The sequence below is a fragment of the Miscanthus floridulus genome, chromosome 16 (genome assembly GCF_019320115.1).
Source record: "Miscanthus floridulus cultivar M001 chromosome 16, ASM1932011v1, whole genome shotgun sequence".
NCBI lineage: Eukaryota > Viridiplantae > Streptophyta > Magnoliopsida > Poales > Poaceae > Miscanthus > Miscanthus floridulus.
This window is the reverse complement of record NC_089595.1, coordinates 85,412,877-85,419,495: the sequence shown is the minus strand read 5'-3', so window position 1 is coordinate 85,419,495 and position 6,619 is coordinate 85,412,877. Positions and strand designations below refer to the sequence as shown.

The 6,619-nt window shown below is 46.8% G+C and overlaps 1 pseudogene; it reads right to left on the bottom strand.

Annotated features, from left to right (window-relative positions):
- Window positions 1–288: 288 nt before the first annotated feature.
- On the bottom strand, window positions 289–2,561 carry LOC136514354 (putative transcriptional regulator tpeD; annotated as a pseudogene).
- Between the last annotated feature and the right edge of the window lie 4,058 nt (window positions 2,562–6,619).

Here is a 6,619-nt window from a genome sequence, read left to right as displayed (position 1 = left end):
TTGTCTGAACTCTGAACTCTGAACTCTGAAATTGATGCAGCAGCCAGCAAAGTTCATGCAGCAGCAGCCAGCATGTTCTAAAATTGATAAGTGATAACAATAAAACATTGCAATTAATCACTTAAGACTCTAAGAGTACTATTATTACAGCACAGAAGGTCTGCAGTCTCTCATCAACTCTCAAATATAGTAGTCTCAAATTTAGAAAATTAATAGACAGTTCAGGCAGCAAGTTCATGCAGCAGCAGCAGCAGCCAGCAAGTTCATGCAGCAGCAGCCAGCAAGTTCCTATTCCTCAATTGTTTCATTGTCATCCACAATATCAACCGACAGCTCATCCAGACCAAAAGACACAGCTTGCAGTTCAGGTTCATCAAGGGACAGATCAGCCACTTCAAGAATGCCAACACCACCAAGTGAATCAAAAGAATCCCCTCCTACATCCCACATCCTTGTCTCTCCTATCTTGTATGCATCACTTCTTGACAGATGCCTCAGATTTGAGTGCACAAAGACCAAATCTTCAGCACGCTCTGGAGTTAAGGCATTTCTCTTGACACTATGGACAAAGCTATAGGTGCTCCAGTTTCTTTCACAGCAAGAAGATGAGGCTGGCTGGCTAAGCAATTTCATGGCCAAACTCATCAATAAGGGAGCAGATTGTCCATGATTTGTCCACCAAGTCATAGGGGAAACAGCCCATCTATCATGGATTGAGTCAGGATCATTAAATTCTTCTGAACAACTAGAGAACCTTGAGTACTCTTCTTTTACTTTAGCCAATTCTTCTGGCATGGGAAAGAACTTCTTGAAGCAAACCATCCTCATTTTTTATACCTCTTTATCTTTGTGGGGTGGTTCACGGCCAGGACCTTCTTCAATCCACTTTTTGCTATAATATCTGCAATTGGCAATGATGATTTTAGTGAATGAAAAAAATCTGTACTGACCATTCAAGTCAATGAAAAAAATCAGAATGGCAATTTGTACCTTGGATTAAGTGAATGAGCTAAACAATGAAGTGGATTATTTCCTTTTGTCCACCTAGCAATCAATATGTCATAAATAACCGAGTACAGACTTGACTCCTCATCTTCTTGCTTGCCCTCATATCGATATATGACTTTCTTCACTTTCTCTATCATTGAATCCCACATCTCATAAACTAAGTGAAGACATGGTGTGTCGGTGTCTGTCATACGAATCATTTCATAAATAGGAGTAGTAATCTTAAGAATGTAGTCCACCTTGTCCCACCATACATCACTAAGTATCAAGTCCTTGACAATTTGGGCTGTTGGAGTTGGAGAATCATCTCTGACTTCTCTGTACACACTCCATTTGTCACTAATCACCATTTGTTGGAGGGCTGTTTTTACCTCAACAAACCGCTTCAACATACAAACAACAGAGGCAAATCTTGTTTCAGCAATAGAAAGTAACTTCAAAGGGCTGAACTCATTGAACATTGAAAGCCGCTTGCCATGATTCATTATGAAATTCTTTATCATAGCAGCCTCAGTTTTAACATCATACATAAATTCAAGTTCCCCCCAAGCAAATAGTTCTTCATCAGAGGGGTTGTTTCCTATTTTAGGTTCACATATACTTTTCAGTGCAAGATTGAGGGTATGCACAACACATGGTGTCCAAAATATGTTATCATACTCAGATTCTATTATGAGACCAGCACCTTTGCAATTTGCAGCATTGTCTGTAATGATTTGTACTACATTATGTCGACCTACTTCTTCAATTATACCCTTCAACTTCTCAGCAATGTATTCTTTTGATTTGTACTGACCTTCACAATTATCAGCCCTCAAGAACATAGGTGCCTTGTCAGAAACAGCAACAAAATTGATGATTGGTCGCCTCTGAGGATCTGACCAACCATCAGAGCAGATTGTGACTCCCTTCTCTGCCCATGTGCTCTTTGTGCTCTCCAACAAAGTCTCTATGTGCCTCCTTTCTTGCTTCAGAAGCCCCTCCCTAACTCTGTTGTAACCAGGAATCACATAACCTTGCATGTTGCGGCTGCAAGCAAAAGTAAAGGCTTCTCGAAGATATGGATTTCTCAGAAAATTAAAAGATACCCCTCCAGAATAAATTGCTCTACTAATTAAAGCATCCAAGTGCTTACGGTCTTCCAATGCCCAAGCTTTTTCCAATGCAGAAACAGGCCCCCTCTTGTTCCTCTTGTTGCTGTCAGCAGTATTGCTTGAGGAAGGAGCAATAGGCAAAGAAACAGTTCTTGACTTGGATCTTTCCACCAGATTCTTGCACCTTTCAATTTCCTTCCTCATTTCACTAAGCATTTCATATGTAACATTAGGACATTTACCTATTCCCTTTCCTCCCTTCTGCAGCAAATGAGCTTCAACTCTAGTGTAACTACTCAGTTTTTGCATTGGACAGTACTTGCAGCGCCACATAGCATTTCCTCCACCAGTTCTAGGCTTCTCCAGAATGGTTACATGATCCCAAAGTGGAGCCTTGATGTCAGTTGTGTTTGTGGCTGCAGATCCTACACTAGCACTGCTCATATTTGGAGACGCCATCTACTCTCTACTGCATACAAGCAAAGCAACACGAACTACACTTCATCAATAAGAGTATAAGACTAACTTCATGACTTCATCAATACGAACTGCATACACTGCAATTTCACTAACAGAGTAACAGCCTAATAGGAGTACAGACTAATACTGCATCTGCATACAAGCAAATCAACAAGACCTTGAGCCTAACACAGCGGTGGGTCGTTGGGCCGCGGGAGACCCAGACCGCGGTGGGGGAGGAGAGGGAACTGACCTTGAGCCGGCGTAGCGACGACGCAGCAGAGCCGGAGGCGGCGCGGATCTCCGTCCCTCCGCTCCACAGCAGAGCCGGAGGCGCGCGCGGATCTCCGTCCGTCCGTCCGTCGCTCCGCAGCAGAGCCGGAGGCGCGCGCGGATCTCTGTCCGTCCGTCCGTCCGTCCGCTCGGTGGCGGTGGATGGGGACGAGAGGGAGGAGGATGAGGAGTATTTGGCTGGCGGCCGGCGAGTAGGGACGCCGGCGAGCGGAGGCGGAGGCGGAGGCGGAGGCTCGTCGCCGGTGGCTGGCGGCCGGCGAGCGGGGTTGCGGCGTGACGCGCGGGCGCAGCCGTGAGGTCTTCGTGCGGGACTGCGGGCGTGCGGGACTGAATGGGACTGCGGGCGTGCGGGACTGAGCCTGTCTCCGTGGGCTTCTAATGGGCTGGGTCGTATCCGAACGAAGGATACGTGTCCGTTGGCGTATCCGATTTTAACAAAAATAATACAAAATCGGATACTCGGAGGATACGTATCCTAGGCGTATCGGATACGTATCCATGTCCGATACGTATCGGATACGCGATACGCGTCTTCAGTGAAGTATCCGTGTAACATAGCTCCCCGGAGTCGAGGAGGCCATGGCGGCGGGAGCCATAGTGCCGCTTGGTCCGGTGAAGGCCGAGCCGCCTGAGGACACCTTGGTGGAGGCGCCTATCGTCGATCCGACACGCGAGATGCCGGACTTCGAGGTACCACCTCATCCGTCGCCGGGCAAGGTGATCAAGATCTCCTCCGACGATGAGTCGGAGGACTTGGCTGCCTCGGTGGTTGCCGCCGATGCCATGCCGTCCGTCGCCGGGCTCTCCGCTCCTCGCGCTGCCAGCTCGCCAGATACGAGTGGTGATGCGGCATTCGCCCTGCAGCTCTTTGTCTTCCTCAAGACCTCAACCGTGAGGTCATGGGGATTCCGGAAGACGGAGCCCTCGTTGACCTCGTCAGTGACGATGACGATGACGACGAGGCTGCCGAGGAGAAGAAGGAAGAAGCACCGCCACCGGTGAAGGATGATGCTCCTCCAAGCCCGCCACCAAGTGCGTGAGGACGCCTGGCGATGGTGGTCCCAGAGGGTAGCTTCAGTAGGTCCCGATCACTCGCTAATCGGTGTTCGGGTAGTTAATAGAATTAGGGCTTAATTATCCATCTGTAAATCCCAAGTATCAGAATTATCAATGGAATGAAATATTTTGCCCTTTAACTTCCTGTGCTGTGTGCTCGGGTATTTTGAGACGGATCCAAATATACCGATCACGTAATAGCAATCTAAGTTTTAAGGACAAAATGTTATTTTGGTCTTTGGCAAAATTGCTATTTCCCCAACATTTTCGGGCAAATAGTTTTCGCTCGATAACTTTTCCCGAACAGCTGTGTTCGGGTGTTTTGCCTTGATCGCGCAGAAGCCAAGGAATCAATCTATTTAATCAAGATATTAAAAAGATCGATATTTTTCCTTGGGACTCCCGTCGCCGTAACAATCAAAGCGCATATCGTGGCTGTGTAGCGGTTTTCGGGGATCGTACCAGCCCAAGGGCCTTTTAGCCCCTCGTCCACTCGTGTACACAGACCACTGTTTTCATTTCCCCAACTTCGCATCTAAATTCAGATATTTAGGGACGGACGAAGTTCAGAGGATTGACCGACCCGAATAGGGAGAGCCCTACAAGTGAGAATCCCTCTCTTTTCTATTTAGGTAGTTGGTTCTTACTTAAACTCATGATGTTCGGGTACAATTGCTAGATGCAGAAGTTGCCACCCAGCTTAAGGATATTCTCAATGTCGGGCTGCCGAGTTGGGAGAATGTTCCTCTGCCGTACCACGCCGGGAACCTGGCTCTCGAGGTAATGTCAACAACTTCCATTAGGCTTGTTTCTACACTTAATCCGAGTTCTGTAATGACCCCTTGATAGGCTGCCAAGTTGATCCCCGATGGTTTGAACCTCGAGGATGAAGAAGAAACCAGAGCAGCAGCCCAGGGCGAGGCTGGAACAGCGAGTACCCCAGCCCTTGTTGGCTGTCCTTAATTCTTATTTTTAACCGCCAATTTCAACATAAAATAAACTCATATGAACATCAAAACTTAGAATTAGGACTTATAACTAACAAATTCCACAAGTTTTGGTGATTCATCATTTACAGGAGAACATATCGGAATTACATAGAAAATGTGCACAAAATAAACACCCGACATGAGCCCAAGGGGAAGAAGGCCCACTACTAAGCAAATCAGGGCCTAACCAGGTGGAAAACAAAGCCAAACCCAATCCAAACCTTCTCCAAATGGCACCAAACTTTGCAGGAGTGACCCATACACTCCCAGAGGCCCACACAATGAAGACTGGGTCAGGACAGTGATAGGTCGAGATGGCGGACTAGAGAGGATAAATAGTCCTTTCTAAAAATTAATCGCGTTGGCTAACTAAAACAAATACGAAATTAAACTACTCGGTCTAGTCAAGACTACACCCCTCTATCTAATTTCACAGGCACCTTACAAAGATTCTAGTTAGGCAACAAAGGTGCCGGCCAGCTAGAGCTCTCCTAAATAATTCTAGCTTGCAAGGTCACACAAACCTATGCAACTAGTACTTTAAGCAAACCGGGGAGCTCCTACAACAATTAGTAAGCAAAAGCACAAAGCCACCTAAGCTCACTAGCAATGCTCAATAAAAAAGCTACATAAGCCAAATTAGAGAGCGCAAATTACTTAGCTACACAAACTAAGCAATATGACTAACAAGGCTACTCAAGCCAATTAGTCACGTAAGGGAACTACTTCTATACTACACTAGCAAGAAGGTAACTAGCAAGCTACACAAGCTAACTAATTACAAAAATAATTACTACAACAACACAAGCATAATATATGAATGAATAAATACAAGCTTGTGTTGGGGGATTGCAAATCAAAGGGACGAACAAGGTTGACACGGTGATTTTTATCCCGAGGTTCACTTGGTTGCCACCAAGCTTGTTCCCATTATGTCGACCGCTCACTTGGTGGTTCAGCGAGCTAATAGGCATTTCACAAGCCTAGCCCACACGTTGGGCGCCGTAAGAACCTAGCCACAAGTGAGGGTAACTCAATGACGTGCTCTACTAGAGTTGTTCTTCGCGATCCCCGTAGGGTGAGCACAATGCCTCTCACAAAGCTCCTCTCCGGAGCCACGCATAAGCTTCTTGCGTGCTTCGACGGAGACCATAACCACCAAGCCATTTAGGAGGTGGCAACCTTCAAGACTAACAAGCATCACCGGCTTGCAACACGATCACCTAGTGCCACACCTTGCAATCTCTCAATGCAACGCACTAGCAATCACTCACTCACAATCGAATCACACTCTTGCAAGCACAAGTGAGTGAGGGGGATCTCAAACCAAGCACACACAAGGGTAACACATCCCCAAGGTGCTCAACTCTAGCCAAGCCTGAGCTCCACCAATATTTATAGCCCCAAGCCAAATAGAGACGTTATACCCCTTGGAGCACATTTCTGCGCGGTCACTTGACAGCAACGTGTCACATCGGACAAGGGGTGGTGGTGCCTCAATGGTCAGATTGCAACGGCTAGTTTAAACTAGCCATTGGCACACAGTGGCACCGGATAGCCTGCCTGGTGCACCGGACACCCTGTCTGGTGTTTCTCAAGCGGCGAAAACAAGTTTTCCACCCTCTCTAGAAAAATAGGGCGGTGCCCTCAATGGACATTCTGGTGACCATTTCTTGCTCAAAATAAGGCTGTATAGCTATTCGTTAGCTTTTCGAAAAG